The sequence below is a fragment of the Bufo bufo genome, chromosome 1 (genome assembly GCF_905171765.1).
Source record: "Bufo bufo chromosome 1, aBufBuf1.1, whole genome shotgun sequence".
Lineage (NCBI taxonomy): Eukaryota > Metazoa > Chordata > Amphibia > Anura > Bufonidae > Bufo > Bufo bufo.
The window spans coordinates 726910322-726920485 of NC_053389.1; positions in this window are offsets into that span (position 1 = coordinate 726910322).

Sequence of the window (10164 nt, forward strand, 5' to 3'; positions counted from 1 at the left end):
GCTGTATATAATATACATCTGCATCTATTATACCTCTTTTGTGTGCCAGGGCTGTTTTGTAATCCCATTCCGGCCCTGATGGCATAAATTATAAAACGCAGCAGCAAGAATAGTTCATGGAACAAAGGGAGGGGCTATAAAAGGGGAATGGGGGCCCAATTTAGATTCCTGCTATGGGGCCCAGTGATTTTTATGTACGCCCCTGGCTGCAGGCACTAGGCCGGCAGCCTATCAGAGGCCGGCGCAATGACGTCATCGTGCCGCCTGAGCCTTACATTACAGCGTGGGACACAGGAAGAGGCTGCATCGCATCGCTGACACTTAGGTAAGTATAAGTGTTTTTTTTTTTTTTTTTTTTACAATAGTGTTACTGGCACATTGGGGGGGCTTATTACAAAACTGGCACATGATGATGGGGGGGACTTTATACTGGCACATGATGATGGGGGGGAACTTTATAGTGTCTGTGACTTTCAAAGTCCCACAGTCCTTTGTTCTATTGCTTTAAGTATATTCTTGTTTTGAAACAACATTGATTCTTTCTTAAAAACGGGGGGGGGGGGGGGGGGGGCGCAGTTTGCCATCTTCGCCCTGGGCACCAAATGGCCTTGTCCCAGCCCTGACGGGAGGAGAGAACCCGATGGCCGTGAATGAGGGACCTTGGCTCAGGTCTCGCAGGCTGCCACAAAACCCTCAACCGTCTTACGAATAGCCGGCCACCAGAATCTCCGAGCAATGAGATCCACTGTGGCTCTACTTCCCGGGTGCCCAGCAAGGACAGTATCGTGGCGCTCCTTAAAAACCTTTTGTCGTAAAGCGAGAGGCACAAACAACCTCCCAGGAGGACAAAGATCAGGAGCCTCTGCCTGGGCTGCCTGAACCTCTACCTCCAAATCAGGATAAAGAGCAGAGATGACCACCCCTTCAGCCAAAATGGGACCCGGGTCTTCAAAGTTCCCCCCTCCCGGAAAACAACGTGACAGGGCATCCGCCTTCACATTTTTAACCCCAGGGCGGAACATGACAACAAAATTAAACCTAGAAAAGAACAAAGACCATCTGGACTGTCTCGGGTTCAGACGCTTGGCCGATTCCAAGTAGGCCAGATTCTTATGGTCGGTAAACACGGTAATAGGGTGTCTGGCTCCCACTAACCAATGGCGCCATTCCTCAAAAGCTAATTTGATGGCCAACAACTCCCTATCTCCCACATCGTAATTTCTCTCTGCAGAGGAGAGTTTCCTTGAGAAAAAGGCACATGGTCGCTATTTGGCAGGAGAGGGACCCTGAGATAAGACCGCACCCACACCCACCTCAGAAGCGTCCACCTCAACAATAAAAGGTAGAGAGACATCAGGTTGTACCAAAATGGGAGCGGAAGTAAAACTCTCTTTGATACTAGAAAAGGCTTTAAGCGCATCTACCGACCACGAAGAAAAATCTACCCCCTTTTTAGTCATATCAGTGAGTGGCTTAACAACAGACGAATAATTCAAAATGAACTTTCTGTAATAATTGGCAAAACCTAAAAACCGCATCAGCGCCTTCTGATTCTCAGGAAGCTCCCAATCAAGCACAGCGCGGACCTTCTCAGGGTCCATGCGAAAACCAGAAGCGGAGAGAAGAAAACCAAGAAATTGAATCTCCGGAACCGCAAACACATATTTTTCAAGTTTAGCGTACAATTTATTCTCCTGCAGAATCAGCAAGACCGGACGTAGGTGGTCCCGATGAGTCTTGAAATCAGGAGAAAAAATCAAAATGTCATCTAGATACACCAGAACAAATTTCCCCATTAAATGATAAAAAATGCTGTTCACAAAATGTTAGAAGACGGCCGGAGCATTCATCAAAACAAAGGGCATAACCAAATTCTCGAAATGACCCTCAGGGGTATTGAAGGCCGTCTTCCATTCGTCCCCTTCCCTGACCCTGACTAGGTTGTATGCCCCTCTTAAATCCAACTTAGAAAAAACTTTAGCCCCAACAATCTGGTTAACCAGGTCCGGGATCAGAGGAAGCGGATATGGGTCACGAATCGTGATACGGTTCAGCTCCCTGAAATCCAGACAAGGTCTTAAAGGACCATCTTTTTTCTTAACAAAAAAAAAACCAGCGCCAACAGGTGACTTTGAGGGTCGGATGTGTCCCTTTCTCAGGCTCTCAGAGATATAAGTACGCATAGCGATTCTTTCAGGTTGGGAGAGATTGTATAAACGTGATTTTGGCAGCTTGGCGCCTGGGATGAGATTAATAGGGCAGTCGTACTCCCGGTGAGGGGGCAACTCCTGGACACCACTCTCGGAAAACACATCCGAAAATTCTGAGAGAAAAGATGGTACAGTCTTGGTAGAAACCTCTGAAAGAGACACCGTGAGGCAATTCTCTCTGCAAAACTCACTCCAACCATTTATTTGCCTTGCTTGCCAATCAATGGTGGGGTTATGTTTAGTGAGCCAGGGTAGCCCCAACACTAGAAGAGTAGGTAATCCACTTAGGACGAAACATGACATATCCTCAACATGAGCATCACCCACAGTCAAACGGATCGTGTGAACTATGCCCTTTAACGATCTTTGAGAAAGTGGAGCGGAATCGATAGCAAAAACAGGTATATCATTTTCCAAAGTGCATACCTGGAAACCATGCGTTATTGCAAATTGATTATCAATGAGATTGACAGCTGCTCCACTATCTACAAAAATCTCACAAACAATGTTCTTGCTGTCTAGCGCCACCCTGGCAGGTAGGAGAAAATGAGAACTACAAGCAAACGGCAAACCTTCAATTTCCGCATCAACCTTGCCAATAGTAGCAAATGGAAAGTTTTTAGAGGGTGTTTTCTTTTTGTTTTATTACCCTCAGAAAACTCCATGAATCTCTTAGAGGGGCAAACATTAGCCAAATGATTTATACCCCCACAACAGAAACAGACCCTCCTCTGAGAGCTGAATCCTCTACTATCAGAGGCAAGCAAACCCAGCTGCATGGCCTCCTCCTCAGAGGGGATTGAGAGAGACTGAGACCCCTGCGCACTGAATAAGACAGCCCCACTGTCCTTGGGCTGAATATTACAGGAAGGAGTAGTCTCCTCTCTCTCTCTAAGACGCCTGTCAATACGAACAGCTAGAGACTTGGCAGATTCTAACGAGGCTGGTCTCTCATGAAAAGCAAATGTATTTTTCAATCTTTCCGAAAGACCATGGCAAAATTGACTTCGGAGTGCAGCATCATTCCAACCAGTATCAGCTGCCCATCTCCGAAATTCAGAACAATATATCTCTGCGGACTGTTTACCCTGGCATAAAAGACGCAGTTTAGATTCAGCCAGAGCAATAAGATCCGGGTCATCATATATCTTCCCCAGGGCTACAAAAAATTCATCCACCGATTGGAGGGGCCGTGCCCCCACCGGCAGCGAAAAGGCCCAAGACTGAGCGTTATCCCTGAGCAGCGAGATGATGATCCCCACCCTCTGCTCCTCATCACCAGAGGAATGGGGAAGTAGGCGAAAAAATGGAGTTTGCAAGCCTCTCTAAAGCGAACAAAATTCTCACTTCTTCCAGAGAGCGTATCCGGAAGTGAGATCTTAGGCTCGGAACAAACTCCATGAACGCCAGCAGAACCGGTCACCTGAAAATGAGACACAGTTTTACGGAGATCTGCTACCTCCAGCGAAAGACCTTGCATGCGGTCAATCAAGGCTGAAACCGGATCCATGCTTAAGACGGTTATGGCGGTTTATAATGTCACGGATGATGATGCAGATAGCTGGAACTTATGAATAAACATCCGACTGGCTTGATCCCAAACTAAGGAGCATATAGGTGAGCACTATAAAACCTTAAGAGCTCTTGCTGACTGCTATGCCCATGTAAGGGTCTTAATGGTAGACAATTGCATGCCCACGTACCTAAGACTGTGTGACACCTGAAAACCCTATAATAGTGAGGGGACACGACCACCGGCTCCCTGCACTTAATATGAACGGAGTCAGGGTCACCTAGAATTAAGCCATCAAGGAAACACAATACATGAAAAGACTTATCTGAGCAAACAGCAGCAGCAGCCTCCAGCAGTGAACACTTCATCCAGGAAGTAGTATAAACCGCAAAGTGAGGCAGTATGGGAGGGAATATAAAGGGAGACGATTAGTCTAAATAGGTGACACCTGGGAGAAGGAAAGGAGATGAAAAAGTGAAACTAAAACAAAGAACGTCATGCAAGAGGTAGAGAAGGACATCTGCCAGACCTTCTCACAGAACTGGCGGTGACACTTAAAGAGTGAAGTGCGTATATATTTTTCTTGTAGTATTGAAATACTCCCCTATACGCTTTCACCAGAAATAACAGCAACAGTGCAGTGCGTATATTTTTTCTTTTTTTACTGAAATACTCCCCTATACACTTTCACCAGAAGTAACTACAGAAGTAAAATGCGTATATATTTTTCTTGCAGTATTGATATAAGATACTAAGATATAAGCCACTCAAGGCTTTTCAACATAGCACTTGCAGCCCAATAACAAATAGCTGGAATGACAGAGCTGTCTAATGGCTATTTGGATCCTCAAATAATCTTTCCCTGCACATCGCTTTCCTATCAATGTCCCTAGCGCCCTCTGACATCTCTCTCTGCACTTAGATGCTGTAAAATGATTCCTCCCTATCCTTTCCCTGCACTTATGAATCATTTTTTCTGTCTTCCCCCACCCCCGCAATCAGGTTTTTCCAATTGCTGTCCCAAGCACCTTCACACGTGTGTCCCTGCATTCTGAACGCTGGATAATGTCTGACTGTAAGATGGCCGCTGTATTTATAGGGCTGTGACATCACAGGGCTGGCTGGCTGCTGATTGGCTGCATGCAGGCATGTCAATCTGGGCGATCCCGCCTTCTCAGAGTTCCTTGCCCCATGTCCTCAGTCCTCACACGTTTAGCCGCCATTTTGGGAAAAATGCGGTTCTTTACCACGAAGCGCGAGGAAATTCGCATTCATTGCAAATCAAATTTTACCTGAAATTCAGATCGAATTCCACTTTGTCAGCTTCGATTCGCTCATCTCTAACTTTTATGCTTCATAACGTCTATCCATATAGATGCATCTATCTATCCATCCATCCATCTATCTTTCTATCCATCCATCTCATATCTACAGTAGAGACCAAAAGTTTGGACACACCTTCTCATTCAAAGAGTTTTCTTTATTTTCATGACTATGAAAATTGTAGATTCACACTGAAGGCATCAAAACTATGAATTAACACATGTGGAATTATATACATAATAAACAAGTGTGAAACAACTGAAAATATGTCATATTCTAGGTTCTTCAAAGTAGCCACCTTTTGCTTTGATTACTGCTTTGCACACTCTTGGCATTCTCTTGATGAGCTTCAAGAGGTAGTCCCCTGAAATGGTTTTCACTTCACAGGTGTGCCCTGTCAGGTTTAATAAGTGGGATTTCTTGCCTTATAAATGGGGTTGGGACCATCAGTTGCGTTGAGAAGTCAGGTGGATACACAGCTGATAGTCCTACTGAATAGACTGTTAGAATTGGTATTATGGCAAGAAAAAAGCAGCTAAGTAAAGAAAAACGAGTGGCCATCATTACTTTAAGAAATGAAGGTCAGTCAGTCAGCCGAAAAATTGGGAAAACTTTGAAAGTAAGGGCTATTTGACCATGAAGGAGAGTGATGGGGTGCTGCGCCAGATGACCTGGCCTCCACAGTCACCGGACCTGAACCCAATCGAGATGGTTTGAGGTGAGCTGGACCGCAGAGTGAAGGCAAAAGGGCCAACAAGTGCTAAGCATCTCTGGGAACTCCTTCAAGACTGTTGGAAGACCATTTCAGGGGACTACCTCTTGAAGCTCATCAAGAGAATGCCAAGAATGTGCAAAGCAGTAATCAAAGCAAAAGGTGGCTACTTTGAAGAACCTAGAATATGACATATTTTCAGTTGTTTCACACTTGTTTGTTATGTATATAATTCCACATGTGTTAATTCATAGTTTTGATGCCTTCATAGTCATGAAAATAAAGAAAACTCTTTCTGTACTGTATATCATACTTTCCAACTCTATGGGAAGCTCACAGAAAAATGGGGTACCTCTCAGACTCCCAGAAATGTTGGCAACTCCATCAGGGGCCAAAAAAGTTTACCAGTACCTCCAGAAAAGCAGCCCTTAACCCACCTAGCTCTGTTGCCTAAACTCACACTGAGGGGGCATGGCCTATGGCAAAAGGGGACATCTATCTATCCATCTATCTGTTTGCCCCTCTTTCTGTCTGCAGTACTCCAGCAGGACTACTGCAAAGGGTTAATTATTGACAAAGAGTCAATGCAATGTTATTGAGTTAAATGTTGTGATTTATTATGTTTATGTACTTAATAGCAATGCATAAGACAACTAAATGGTTAACAAATTAGCAGACTGTTTAGGTTATCAGGTTGATGGACCTGATCTCCCCCTGGCTGGATGGTAGTGTGTGTGAGTCTAGCAGAGCAAGGGAGAAGACCTACGTGTGCAAGTTCTGGCAGACCAGGCCCAAGTTCAGAGAACCTGTCTCTGAGACTACAGCTGTCAATGAAGCAACTCTATTATCAGACGACCCTGAGAGAAAGAGTCCAGTGACTCCAGTCATAGTTAGAAGATCCAGAACAATCCACCCCGTGTAACCTTGACAAGTTATTTACTTGTTTATGATGAAAAGGCATTGGTCCTATGGATTATTGCACCTACCACATTTTGAAATAAGCTGCCCATCAGTATATAAAGTTTCTGCACTTCTCAGCCCGAGAATTGCAGAATGTTATTTATTGCTACCTGTGGCCTGGTTATTGACTTCACCATCTGCCCGCAATGTCATCCACACTCCTGCTTTACACCCAGTCAAACATCTTCCATAAACAGCACCGCAACTACCACCAGGCAGGAGCCGCAATACCAGGTTATGCCCCGAGGGAAGAAATCGTGCGACCTCCATCCACTGCACTGCAGTGCCAGAGGGAGGACTTACACTGTAAATTGTGAGTACTACTACCCTTCTCAGGGCCACAACCACTACTCTTATCCCCTCTGCCCTGTGTCTTCTCTCCAGGTCGCTGTATATCTCATTATCTGTCTGTCTATCTATCTATCTATCTATCTATCTATCTGAAGCATATTCATAGGCAGGCAGGGTACAGGCCAGACTGTTCTATCCTGGTTTGTTCTAAAAACTGTGCTGGAACGAGAAGGTTAACATCTTAAATTTCTGTGCCCACAGCGATTTCCCCTGCACCTTGGCAGGGTTTCAGACACCGGGGTAACAAGGGGACTTTGTCCAGAGCTAACCCCCCTTCCACCTCCTTTTATTTCTCAGATCCAAATACATCTACCAGAAAAGATGATAAATTTCCCCTGGTGACATTACAGACAGTCATAAATAATTCTCTCCTCTTTGGTGCAGGCACTTTCCATTAGGCCTGTCTGTTGACACCCCCAGTCTATGCTGGGACTAGCAGTGAAATTTATCAGCCTGCTTTCTACACCTAATAAATCATCAGCTCTGGGAGCCATATGGCAGATTAGGCCTTCAAAACACGGTGAAGGCCGAAGCCTGCTTAGAATTTCCAGCACAGTCTTTTGTTTCGGTCTGATAGTAGCATTGCTGAAATAGCCTTGTGTAGTTTTTTATAATTTGCATATATCTAGTTGTCCTGTGATTCAGACATTACTTCTAGAGAATCAAAGAAAAGGAATTTAATTTAATTGGAAAATGTGGTGCTTTTATTTTCAGATGCACTGGGAAAAATACTCTAGCTTCTAGAATTAATGGGCATCGCTATAGGAGAACATATCTGGCCCCATAAGTTGCACTCCCACATAAGTAGACACCAGTATTACATATGGCACATGTGCAGCATCCCCCTGAGGAGCCGGTGTAGAGGATAGGAGTGGTAGTGGCCCTAAAGCAGGGTTTTGTAACGGTGAACTCCCTCAGGCTGTTGCTCCATGGGAATAGTATATAAATTGCGGCACTCAGGTAATTTAGTTGCAATTTTAGTGATTTATTGGTGTGATATCATACAAAATTCATGACCCAGTTACGTTATGAGTTGAGTTAGATGACCACTCTTTGACAATAGAGGTGACCGGATGTTTCGGTCCAAATGGACCTTCCTCAGCGGTCCTATTATCTATAATAATAACATAGGCCCCATTAGTGGTGTAACCAGATGAATACAATAAATAGGGTGACGAAAAGAAGATTCTAGAAACCTATATATAATATATATAGGTTTCTAAATTACTTGAGTGCCTCAAGTTATATACTATTGACTACGACTATACAGTCGTACCAGCAACCGTAGTGTGCGGTACTCCACCTTTAATATTGTTGCTCCATGGGGATTGATGCAGTGGAATTATAGTACTGAAGAAGGAGGCCCAAGTTAAAAGGCATCCGTCAGCAGATTTGTACCTATGAAACTGGCTGACCTGTTGCATGTGCACTTCCCAGCTGAAGGCATCTGTCTTGGTCCAGTGTTCATATGTGCCCGCATTGCTTAGAAAAATTAAGGTTTAATATATGGAAATGAGCTTCTACTAGCAACGGTGGCTTTACACCTAGAGGCTCAGCTCTCTCAGCAACTGCTGCACCCTCTGCTGTTTGATTGACAGTACCAGGCAGTATAAAAGTGATCACACCTGCCTGGCCCCTTGAACGTGTAGAGAGAGCGGATAATCTAGGAGTAACGGCAACGCCCCTGTTGCTCCTAGAAGTCCATTTGCATATATTATCATAATTTTTCGCAGCAATGTGGGAACAAGCGCACATGCAGCAGGTCAGCTAGTTTCATAGGTACAAATCTGCTGACAGATGCCCTTTAAACGTAACAAAGTCCTTTTTACTAAGAGCAATGTAGAACTTGAAATACACACAGTAGCAACATGCTTTAAGTGAAGTTCTTCTCTGGCACCAGCAAGGATATGGAGGCAGGTTGGTTATTGGTAACTTAGCAATCAGGTGATACTAGGCTAGTGATTGTTTGGTGATGGGTGGCTTAGCTCTATTCTCTCACTTCACAGCAGCGTGAATAATGTAGGTTTCTCAGGTCACACTGCCGTCTGGACTGTCAGGGCTTCAATTGAGGACAAATTGGAGTCGATTTCTCTGGAGCAGGAGCACTGAACGTTGGGTCCTCTTGATTCCCTGTCTCAGCAGGAACTCCCTCTCCTGGAAGGAAGCAGGACCAGCCCACTACTACTAAGAGGGGGAGGAACAGGGTAGTTTACCCTGTTCATGTCAACCTTTGCCAACCTTTCTTGCTGGTAGTAACGGCCAGGAAACAAACAGTAAAATATACAATGCAAAACTGTATACAATTTGTAGTACTTTCAGGTCTAGGGTACTATACGAGGTGGGGGATTTTACACTCGGCATGGGAGCTTCGTTATGCCTTTGTGTGCCATTGAACGGAACCTATTACCACTTGTAAGCATCTATTGCTTGCTTGGGAAAGACTGGTGTCCCAGGGTCTGTGGCTCAGTTGTCCGGCCAGCTCTTTGGTCAAAGGGCTTGTGACCCAGGGTCTGTGGCAGAGTATCCCAGTCTCAGCAACTTCTGGTCGCTTGTGCAGTCTGGCAGTGTCTCTCCTACTAAATACTGGTCTCTATCTGCAGACAACTAGGGGCTCTGACTGCCCTATTGTTATACAGATTCTAACAGATCTTGAACCTTCTAATGGGAGGAGTGAATCTGGAGAAGCACAGCCTAACAGAAACAATGGTGCAGTTCAAGGCTGCCATAGACTAGTATTGGGCCTCAATACAAGTCAAAGGAAATGAGCCAGCAGTTTTCATTCGTAAGCAACAGTCTGACAGAGCTACAACAGATGATCAAAAGTTCCCTGTGTCTTGCTTTTCCTTTCAAAACTTAGCTCTGCATAGTCCCTTATGGCAGAAGTGGAAAATAACTATCTTTTCAATGCACAGTCTCTCAGTTTTAGTGGGATGTGCATTAACCCTCTCCACAACTTAGTGCAAATACAGTGCAAATGAGCAGGATAAATCGTATGAAATGCAATTTAACTGTATAAAACAGTATAAGTGGAAACAACTGCATAAATCACAGTGCAAGTTAACCCTTCAAAATGCACTAGAGTAGTAGTGAGTTGA